Here is a 12732-nt window from a genome sequence, read left to right as displayed (position 1 = left end):
TGAGACACCATGCATGTGGGCATTGGAATTCAAGTGTAATGCAAGCATAACAATTTCAACAGAGATGGTGACATTTTCATGTTTTTCTTGAAAACAACAAGCCAAATAATAATAATATAGATCATTTAGGAGCGCTGAAAACAAAAAGTACTATATATATACAAAAAGGACTTTTAAAGATAGTTAAATCGTAAGAAGTATGTTTTAAGGCCCCACTGTCCTACTTGTAGCTACTTGCTCCCTCTATATAGAAAACTTCCCAAATCGGTGCCTGTTGGTCCCCCATGATCCTCTCTTTCTTATGTTAGTTGAGAGCTGAGTTGATGAGATAGCCACCTGTCAGTGACCTGGCTGGATGGTCTAATCCCCTCTGGCCCAGTAGTATTGACAGTCTTTAAGGGGTCTTTATTGATAGAGGCAAGACAGCTCAATTCACCGATGGACAGTTAGATATATTGCTCCATGAAGTTCAAGAACATGCTTTATACAAGCATAAGATTAACTTTTGTACAAAAAAAATGTAGATTTTAAAATGTGTATAAATTTTTAAAAATATATGCCTGTTTCTGTCTCGTTTGTTTATTTATTCATTCATTAATTGATTGATTTGTTTATTTGAATGAGATAGTGTAAATTTATATAATTGATACAATTGAATCAGTTTATACGAAGGCAAATGTGATTTTTTTTGTTTTTTTTTTGTTGAAACTCTGTTTGATTTGAGGTTGTTACTGAATGTGTTTTGAAGTTGATGCACCTACTAGTAGGTTAGGAGTGTTGAAATGTCAGTGAAAGTGAAAAGGAAAAGAGAGAGAGAGAGGGGAGGGCAGAGAAAGAGAGAGAGGAGGGCAGAGAGCGATAAAGAGAGCAAGATTTAGACGGAGAGGGGAGGAGAGAGAGGGAGAGAGAGAGAGAGGAAGAATGATAGATGGGGAGGGGGGGGGGGCGGTCTGGGGCTGAGGGGAATATATTATGGAGGCATTGGAGGAGTGGGAATAATAAACCGAAATATATTTTTGTTTTACGTTCATAGAGTTTAACAGAAAGAAACAATAGAGGCAAAGAGGTCGAATAAAAGATAAACGAAGAGAAAAGGGGCAATGTAAACAGAGAGAAGATCGAGTATGTTTCAAAAGATAAATACAAGAAGGCGAATTATTGAAATGGAGAATGAGAGAGATGCATGTAGAAAAACGGGAGAGGTGAGAGTGGGGCTTTCATACCAGAAAAACATTAGCATGATAAAGAGAGCAAAGAGTTGTTTTGCCTCAAAAATCCTTAAAGTTACTTTATTACAGTCTAGTGTTGCCACGATTAGATTAGATTACTGCTCTGTTGTATGGTCGAACAGATTTCATTCTCATACAACTAAGCTGCAAAAAATTCAAAAGAGGGCCGCAAGAATAATATTGAACAAGACATGACACACCGTCGGCTGGTTTGTTCACAAGTCTTAAATGGATGACACTAGACAAGCGGTTTGAGTTAAGTCGCGTTATGATGATATATAAATGCGTTCATAACTTAGCACCTTCTTACCTTCAGGTAGGCTTAATCAATCCTAATGATGTACATGAGCATCATACGAGGCAAATAGACAGTGGAGGTTTACGTGTGCCTAGATTTCACACTGATTGTTATAAGTGTAGCCCAATTGTTTCTTCTATATTTAAATGGAATAAGCTAGATAATTCGTTGAGAACGGCTTCCTCTGTAAATTCATTTGATAAGAGATTGTTTAAACAAAGTTGTAATTTGTGAATGGCATGTGCATGTTCTGTAATATTTACATGACTTATTCACATAATTGCGACTTAATTAATATTTTCCTATTGACATTACTGTTTACTAGGTTAATGATATATGTTTATTTTGCAAACGAGTGTTATTTGTGTAACTGTTCTGTATAAATGTTATAAACGATGTAAATGTGTTCATTCAGGGCCCCATGGAAGACCACTACTTGTTGGTGAATGGGCTACCCTGTCAAAAGATTAGAAATAAATAAATAAATAAATAAAATACCTCATTCTCTTTTTCTTTCTTTCTTCTTTCCTCTTCTCATGCTATCTCTCTCTCTCTCTCTCTCTACCCCCTCCCCTATCTCTTTCTTACAGACGGACAGACACACAACCTAGTTATTTATTGATTATCTTCCGCTCATCCCCCTTTTTCATCTCTCTCTCTCTCTCTCTCTCTCTCTTTCTCACACAGACGGATAGACACACTCCCTAGTTATAATCTTACTCTCTTATCCCCCTTTTTAAAAATCTCTCTCTCTTTCTCTCCCCTCTCTCTCTCTCTCTCTCTCTCTCTCTCTCTCCCTCTCTCTCTCTCTCTCTTTCTCTCCCCCTCTCTCTCTCTCTCTTTCTCTCTCTATCCTCCTCTCTCTATCTCACACAGATGGACAGTAGACACACACCCTAGTTATTTATGTTTTATCTTCCGCTCACCCCATTTTCCCCATCTCTCTCTCTCTCTCTCTCTCCCACTCTCTTTCTCTCTCTCTCTCTCTCTCTCTCTCTCTCTTTCTCTCTCTATTTCAATGTTGATATAACCCCTCACTCTCATACACCCTCGTTCTCCTTCTCTCACATACACTCATACGCTCACACTCACACGCACCCACACAACAACAAGACAAGCAAAAAACCAACGCAAACAAGCAAAACAACATAATATATAACAATTTAAAGAAGATAAGATGTACCCCGACTTCAATAATTTGTCTAGGCGAACATATGGCTTTTGGCTTTGGGATATTGAAGTTTTCCATTTGTCGAGTTCAAAAATCCCATAAATTTATGTTTTTGTCTTAAGCGCCTTCTACCTTGGGATATTACTCAAACAATAGGGACTTTTAGATTTGCACGTCGACAGCTTTGACTGCAACGTGTGACGTCATTTTAACCCTAATAGGGCCGGGCTATTTGAAGTCTTAGTAGGGCCGGGGGGGGGGCATTATGCCCCCCCCCCTTAAGATCTCGGCCGCGAAGAGGCCGATCGCCGCGAAAATTTGCACGCATGTCAAGTGAAGTGTAAAGAATAATATGATCATTTCAATTTTTTGAAAAATTCACTCATTTGCATATTTATGGTAATTTATGCAAATAAAGTCATACAAATCACATTTTTACCCATAAATCATATATTATTCATATTTAAGCATTCTTTTTCACTAGATATATTCATTAGACCATTCTGAATAATAATACGACAAAAAATTTGGAAGAGCCAGCTTATTTCTTATGTTATCCCTTGTTTTGATAATTTCTTATGTATTTCATTGTTTTTTTAACTTATGTATTTCATTGTTTTTGTTGTTTTATTTCATCTTTTACTACAATTCAACTATTTTGACTCCCAAAACAACCACCTAAACTTTAATCAAGACCCAATAACCCATGTTTGATCTGTTTTTAGGAAAAATGACTTTGCCATAGGTTTTGTACACAAATCACGAAAATGAGCGATTTTCAGGCTGACATGCAAGGACAAAAGGTCACGTGACCTTGTAACCGTAGGTCCGATTTTCAAAAAAATTATTTTAAAAGTTGCGCAATTAGGCTTGAAAGAAAAAAGTCAGCGAGCGGCGGGGCGCCATCCATATGCGTTCCCGAGCAATCAGAAAAATTGTGGAGGGGGGGGGGGGCCATAATGGCCCCCCCCCCCCACCCCCGGCCTTATTAGGGTTAAGGCACTTCGCATGCGTTACGTCGTCTTAGTCGATGATCGAGAATGTGTCAACCTTGATTCTCCTAAATCTAGTACATACATAAATACATATTGATATTATATGGCGCCTTTACATGCTCAAGGTACTAGTATGCCGCGTGCGCATAACATATACAGTTCCTCAGGTAGACAAAGGAACATCCCTTCCCTGCTATTATGTAAAAATGTGTGGAACAGGTGTCACAGGCATATTCACCTGTTCTACACATTTTCACATAATAGCAGTAAAGGGATGTTCTTTTGTTGAGGGTAGAATGAGGAACTGTATATTTTGTCTTCTTTCTTTGTCCGTGATGTTCATAGTGTTACTTCCTGCATGCATGTATATCGTCGAGTGCAATCTAAAAGATTTCTAATTGTAGTCAACATGGGCAGTTAAAGTACGTTGACACGCATGATCAGTTAGTCCAGCCTCTGTACCGTTTTCGTTTAGCGCACCCAATCAGCTGATAAAATAACACACCCTCAACGTTGAAAGTAGACCTAGCCATTCCTCTAAAACGAAAATTTGGGGATTGCGCGATCAGTGGAGAGACCGCGCTGTGTGTGGGGGATAAAAAGAACGAACGGACTGAATTCAGTGAATTCTTGGACGTGAATCAATTATTACACCCTAATCAGTCTGGATTTAGACCTAAACATTCAACAGCTACTGCCCTTGCAAAACTTGTAAATCAATGGTCGTTGAATATTGATAACAAAAACATTTCTGGAGTTGCCTTCATAGATCTTCGTAAGGCTTTTGATACTGTTGACCATGAGCTACTTCTACATAAACTAGCTTGTATAGGTTGTAGTAATAGGACTATTTATTGGTTCAAATCATATTTAGGGGATCGACAACAAGTGACCCAATTCAAAGGAGCCAAGTCGCATCCATCAACCATCAAATTAGGTGTGCCACAAGGTTCAATTCTTGGTCCCCTTTTATTTTCAATATATGTTAATAGTCTACCTGAATGTACTCCTGAAGGTATCATAGATATGTATGCTGACGATACGACACTTACCGTCAGTGCAAATGATGCAACTGTTGTGGAAGAAAAATTAACTGTTGCGTTAAACAGAGTCATGGCATGGATTAAGGAAAATCGTCTTGTTCTTAACACTGAAAAAACTTGTGTCATGTTAATAGGCTCTCCTGCTAATCTCAAGAAAATTGAATCTTTTACCATTTCATTAAACGGCAATTTGATCAAAAGAGTTCAATTCACCAAATGCTTAGGACTTTTGATAGATGAAGAATTGAAATGGTCTAAACAAATCGAAAACGTAAGTAAACTTACCCAGAAAAACATTAGCATGATAAAGAGAGCAAAAAGTTTTTTGCCTCAAAAATCCTTAAAGTTACTTTATAACAGTCTAGTGTTGCCACGATTAGATTACTGCTCTGTTGTATGGTCGAACCGATTTCATTCTCATACAACTAAGCTGCAAAAAATTCAAAAGAGGGCCGCAAGAATAATATTGAACAAGACATATGACACACCGTCGGCTGATTTGTTCACAAGTCTTAAATGGATGACACTAGACAAGCGGTTTGAGTTAAGTCGCGTTATGATGATATATAAATGCGTTCATAACTTAGCACCTTCTTACCTTCAGGTAGGCTTAATCAATCCTAATGATGTACATGAGCATCATACAAGGCAAATAGACAGTGGATGTTTACGTGTGCCTAGATTTCACACTGATTGTTATAAGTGTAGCCCAATTGTTTCTTCCATATTTGAATGGAATAAGCTAGATAATTCATTGAGAACGGCTTCCTCTGTCAATTCATTTAAGAGATTGTTTAAACAAAGTTGTAATTTGTGAATGGCTCAGCCGTACATACACTACGTGCATGTTCTGTAATATTTACATGACTTATTCACATAATTGCGACTTAATTAATATTTTCCTATTGACATTACTGTTTACTAGGTTAATGATTATATTTATTTTGCAAACGAGTATTATTTTTGTAACTGTTCTGTATAAATGTTATAAACGATGTAAATATGTTCATTCAGGGCCCCATGGAAGACCACTACTTGTTGGTGAATGGGCTACCCTGTCAAAATATTAGAAATAAATAAATAAATAAATAAAAAATCTGGACTAATGATCAGTCGGCGTTCGTCGTGTTCTCGTCCACACAATCTAAAAGTCCCTAATATGTTGGCTTGCATACTACGAATGTCCTCTAAACCGAAAAGACGCTCCCGAGTCAAAGATGATGTTGGAAAGTTGTCCGGCGCTCCACCATTATAGTGCCCATACCTTTTAGTGAATACAACTTTCAACAATTCATTACTTTCTTACTTTTTGTCTTATTTCCTTCAAAATTTTCTTCGGTTTGCTTCTCTGATTTGTCTGCTTTTCACTTAGAATAGTTGTTAGGGTAGGATTTTTCTTTAAAAGTTGATACTTCTTTCTGAATAACAGTCTTAGCTGGCACTCATAGCAACTGATACGTGTTTCCTCGAAATAACAGAACGAAACGTCATACATTGTACCATTTTCATAGGTAAACAATCGTTTCCGGTTATCTCTCTTTCTCTCTCCCCCCCCCCCCCCCCTCTCTCTCTCTCTTCTCTCCTCTCTTTCTCTCTCTCTCTCCCTCTCTACACAGGGTATTTTATCCCCTTTGCTTTTAAGAAATCCATTAACAAAAATTAATCATGAACTCTCTGATTGGACAATGATGTGTCATTCCTTCACGAGGGGCGGAGCCTAATAATATTTCCTCTGCAAATAGCATGTCCATACAATGAGAAATACACATCCTTATAATAATGGAATGCTTCGAAACTCTTGGGAATAATCACATTGAGGTACTGAAGTGAACACACTGCGTGTGAACAAGGTGAAGCAGCATCATTGTCATCCAGTAAAAAGCTCAGGTAAACAAAATCTTTTAAATAACATCATATAATGTATAGAATTAACGACTAAATTATTCATATCCTTATCGAGTGTTTTAAAATTTTCATTTAGTATGTGATTTGTCCCGATTTATGTTTCTTGATAATTTACATATACATGTATAGGGCCCTATAATTCCTCTGTGTGGCCATGCCTTGAACCATAATGCATGGCCCTACAGAGGAATTTTTCCTGTAGGGGGCCGGGGGAAAATGCAATGAATTTTTGACAATTTATTGCATTTTCTTCGTTTTGGGGGATTTGTGGAAGGGGCCGCGTACCCTAGCAAACACTGCGTACAGTCATTCAGGGGCTAAGCAGTGGCCTCGTTACTGTGAGGCCCCAGGATAAAAATCGTATCGATCAGCTATATATTAGTGCCCTTTTGTGAGGCATTAATCCTCATTACTGTCAATTATGACTTAAGGACGTAGGTCCCTTAGCTGATTAGCATAGTAGCACACATATGATTAAGCAGTCACGCAAAACAAACACTCGCAAATTAATATTCAATAAAATCTGAGAATGTATGCCATTATTTAGATCTATTAGAAATAAATAATTTTTAAAAATCCTTCCCTAAACTGGGGTAAAAATAAATATTCCACCATTATGACCAACAGTGTATATATATATATATATGATACATAACACAAGCTGAAAATAAATAAATTATTCCGCCATGAAGCTGAATAAATGTCTTTGCGAAAATTCAAACATTCAGACGTTTCACGGAATGATTTATCTTCAACTGGTTAAACCTATTCATTTGTTGTTGTTGGAAGTATTCCGAAGCCCACAACTAATTTTTACTACAACATTGTATAGTATATTATATGTTTGTGTGTGGAGGTGTGTGTCTTTGTGCAATTCGAAAGGAGATTAGGGGGTCGTCACATTTTCTTTCGCATTGTATTCATTTTCAGGAGAGTTGCCAAAACTGCGGTATATGTTGTTTTCGTATATTTATGTATATATCATATATGGCATGGAATTTATTTCATTCCTCATAAAAATCATATACAATACACACGTAGCATAACCAATTGAAATTTGATATAAATAAATACATGTAGAAGGGTAATATTACAGATAATAAGAATACAATGAAATTAACAAGGAAATAGGTTCAGAGAGCAAATTTATGTCGAATGAGGGGTCAACATAAAGAGTATAAAGAGTAATGTTTTGATAGAGTTATCCTCCCAGTATATTTAGGTACCATTTTCATACTGGGAGGATAACTCTATCAAGAGATATCATGAAACCCATGATTAAATATTCATACTTCAAACGATACAACTTTTAAAAAGTGGGACATTTTTCTGACTCGTAGAACGTAATAACAACAAAAACGGCAGCAACTGAAATTTTTCTCCCCGGCATGTAACGGTTTATATCACAATATATATGTATTTTAAATTTTAATCTTGTATATGCCTGCACATTTCAGATTATTGCTGCAAACCATGTTGTTTAATACATATGGAATTTTGAAAGTTGTAATCACTCTACATTCATTTTTTTAAATAACACAGTTTTTATAACATCATCCCCAAATCGGTTGAAAAAGAATGTCACAAGTAGCCATTATTATGGATGGATAACCTATTATACTAACCTTTTTGCAATTGAGCTTTTGAAATTATTTATTTAAGCTCGATCTGACAAATTATCATGCAATTTGTTCCACTTATTGTGGGAGGTATGTATTCATTATCGTGCACTGTGACGGCTTACATTAGAACCATGGGGGCAAGGTAAATACATAGATGTTTATTGATAATTAATTTCTGTCTGTGCGTGTATTTGCACGTGTCATGCGCATTGCTTTCGAGGTCGTATGAAGCGAGCCAAGGGTATTTTATTGGAATAAAAATATTAGTTTTGCGAATTCATGAGTGAAGTACGTTTTAATGAGTAGTGATCATGTTATGCATGTCCGGGTTCACACAAAAGCGGTCTATTTTTATAGGTATATCAAAATTTGCCCGTGTACGGTTTATATCTCCAAATGCATAGTATACATGCTAAAGCTGTGGAATTGTCTTCAAACAGTTCGGGGGGAAGGGAAAAACCCCCAAATGAATTTTCTTTTCGTTTCTGTAGTTATGATGGACGTGACCGGCAACTTCTATATCCTGTTACAGTTTGCTCCGGACCGACATAGCCTTGGTCTAATTATGTTTTTGCCTATTCATTGCAACCAAAAGGTTGGAAATCAAATGCAAATAAAAGATAAAAAGCGATAAATAACAATGGTAGAAATAATTTAGGGGTGATATGATACTGAATTTATATAGAGTAAACAAACTATGTGGCATATGAATAAATGAATTAATAACAACGTGGTTAGCTCGCTGCGAATGAATGAGTTCAGGTAGAGATGAAAAATTTGAGGTTTCTCAGTGCATTTAATAACCGGAACAAATGACCTCATATCCTAAATCTGAATATTTTTATGCTTTATTTCCATCATAATCTTTTCAAAATCTTCAGGTACATGTTTACATCAGGTCTTGAGTACTATACATGTACATGATCAGTCTTTTCTAAATGGCTCTAGGCACTTTTTTCACAGGTCGACTTTATCAAACCTCCTAAATAATTCAAACAGTGTGAGTCCAAAAAAAATTTACACCTAGAAAATTGCTAATTATTTAAAAGATCATAAATGAACAGTAAATTATTATACATCTTATGAAAGAGTGTTTTGTCCCAAATCATTTGGTATTATTTTTGTGTGGTATGTGTTCACGCTTGGATGAACAGGGGGTATTGCAAAAATCGACTTGCGCCAAAGTTGCTTATATGATGTCTGAATAAAACAATTGGGATTTGGGTTTTAATTCGGTCTTTGCAGATCCAAATAACATCCCTTACAAAATTAATCATGCCACACATATCAAATATCTAATATCAAATATCAACGAACTTCTGTGCGCGTGTATGTGACTTTGCTTCTGCAAAAAAGCATATCCAATGCATTTTATTGGATACATTTTAATTCATTCCCTCACTCCGCTAATTCCAACATAATACATACTGTATATAGGCATCACTTTGGCGCAAGTCGATTTTTGCACTCTCGCAAACAATGCCTCCTGTTCATCCAAGCGTGAACACATACCACACAAATATGATACCAAATGATTTGGGATAAAACACTCTTTCATAACATGTATAATAATTTACTGTTCAAAGAAGATTTTTTTAAATAATTAGCAATTTTCTAGGTGTAAACGTTTTTTGGACTAACATGGTATAGGCCTACAGTCTTCGAAATATATCAGACCAGATCCATGTTATGTACATCATTTGTCGAATTGGTAAAGTCCAACCAATTTACTATAAAAAGCCGATATGTCTTACAAGAAAACCACTGTCACCATCTTAATCATTATCACCATCCTCATCAAAATCATCATCATCACCATCATCATCTAAAATTACCCGTCTCTTCATGTAGAGCTAGTTTGTGAAACATATCCTGCTCCGGATGTATCACTGTATGAACACGACACAGAATTAAAGTTAATCTTGGTCGAACCAAGTGTTACGAAGGTGTATGAACATAATATTCTTTCATAACGTATTGATTAAGATAGTTGTGACATGCGAAAGCGAGAACAGCTTTAGGTTAAATCATGGAGCTCCTAGGAGGTTTTCTCTCTTCCATAATCTTTGTGGGCGAGGGAACTATTCGAGGTTTTATGAAATGATTGAACAATCAGGGGGCGTTTCACAAAACTTGTCATCAGTGACAAATGACAGTTTTTGTTATAAGCTACTAAAATCCTTGCTTCTGTTTGGCTATCAGCAGATTTGTAACTGATTTTTGTTTTTTTTTGTCATTGAAAAAAGGCTTTGTAAAACGCCCCCATCCCCCCCCCCCCCCCCTGGAGCTCGCTGACGTAATGATCTATCTGAAACTACCTTTATATAATTATATATACATATATTTTGTATACGTTTTTATCATATGGTTACTTACGCATTGGTAGATATGTCAACAAAAACTGCGGTATATAAATGCGTCATTAGAATATTTTGTTTTGTGAATATATGTTTCGATTCTGGTAACTTGTTTATTATGGATGGATAACCTATTATACTAACCTTTTTGCAATTGAGCTTTTGAAACTATTTATTTATGCTCGATCTGACAAAAGATCATGCAATTTGTTCCACTTATTGTGGGAGGTATCTTGCACTGTGACGACTTACATTAGAACCATGGGGGCAAGGTAAATACATAGATGTTTATTGATAATTAATTTCTGTCTGTGCGTGTATGTGCACGTGTCATGCGCATTGCTTTCGAGGTCGTATGAAGCGAGCCAAGGGTATTTTATTGGAATAAAAAATATTAGTTTTCCGAATTCATGAGTGAAGTACGTTTTAATGAGTAGTGATCATAATGCATGTCCGGGTTCACACAAAAGCGGTCTATTTTTATAGGTATATTAAAATTTGCCCGTGTACGGTTTATATCTCCAAATGTATAGTATACATGCTAAAGCTGTGGAATTGTCTTCAAACAGTTCGGGGGGAAGGGAAAAACCCCCAAATGAATTTTCTTTTCGTTTCTGTAGTTATGATGGACGTGACCGGCAACTTCTATATCCTGTTACAGTTTGCTCCGGACCAACATAGCTTTGGTCTAATTATGTTTTTGCTTATTCATTGCAACCAAAAGGTTGGAAATCAAATGCAAATAAAAGATAAAAAGCGATAAATAACAATGGTAGAAATAATTTAGGGGTGATATATACTGAATTTATATAGAGTAAACAAACTATGTGGCATATGAATAAATGAATTAATAACAACGTGGTTAGCTCGCTGCGAATGAATGAGTTCAGGTAGAGATGAAAATGTTGAGGTTTCTCAGTGCATTTAATAACCGGAACAAATGACCTCATATTCTAAATATGAATATTTTTATGCTATATTTCCATTATAATCATTTCAAAATCTTCAGGTACATGTTTACATCAGGTCTTAAGTACTATACATGTACATGATCAGTCTTTCCTAAATGGCTCTAGGCACTTTTTTCACAGGTTGACTTTATCAAACCTCCTTAATAATTCAAACATTGTGAGTCCAAAAAAAATTACACTTAGAAAATTGCTAATTATTTAAAAGATCATCTATGAACAGTAAATTATTATTTGAATTATTTGAAATGAAACTAGAGTTAGGGTTAGGGTAATATACCGGTTTTTGATATGTCCTGTTAATGTATACATTTAGGGTTACATATAATATTTGATATGATTTTTTTTATTTTATTTCTGCATTTTTCCAATTTATATAATAACAAAATAACAAAGAACATATAAACGTAAATTATAATACAAAATATACATACAATAATAACTTTTCATGTACATTTTTTTTTTTTTTTTTTTTTTTTTTTTTACATATGTACATATAATAACGAAACTTAACATATTATTATGAATTTAAAGTATTATCCAAACTATCAGTTGAAAAAAGTGCAGGACACCGCAATCATAAGCGAAGCTTGACTAGGATGGCGGCCTCAAAAAGAAAAAAAAATCTTAAGGTAAAACTTAAAATTAAAAATTGTTTAAACGTTCTTTGTGTATTATTTTTAAATTATTTTAAAATAATTCCATAAATTGGGGTAAAACAAAAATATTCCACCTATATGAGCAACAGTGTATGAAAAGGTCGGAGGCTATCTTATTGATTGTTTGTATCGTCACTATGGTCAATCAAGATGGAATGAAGCATTATCTTTAGGCACCAGCATTGGAGTTTGTACATTGCATGGATACCATTTAGTTCAGTCGACAGGGTACACACATTCGGTATCATTTGACTATCATGCCATTGAACTGAAGGTAAAATAGAATAATAAGAGAGAAATAAAGAGGGAGAGAGAGAGAGGAAGAGAGAGGGAGAGAAGGGAAGCGAGAGAGAGAGAGAGAGAGAGAGAGAGGGGAAGAGAGAGAGAGAGAAGGGAAGAGAGAGAGAGAGAGAGATAGAGAGATAGTCCTCTTATGTTAATACTGAGAGAGCTTTCTCGTGTGGAGAGTGACAGTAAATGACAAA

The sequence above is a fragment of the Strongylocentrotus purpuratus genome, unplaced genomic scaffold (genome assembly GCF_000002235.5).
Source record: "Strongylocentrotus purpuratus isolate Spur 01 unplaced genomic scaffold, Spur_5.0 spur5_scaffold_17, whole genome shotgun sequence".
Lineage (NCBI taxonomy): Eukaryota > Metazoa > Echinodermata > Echinoidea > Camarodonta > Strongylocentrotidae > Strongylocentrotus > Strongylocentrotus purpuratus.
Note: the sequence above shows the minus strand (reverse complement) of the source record.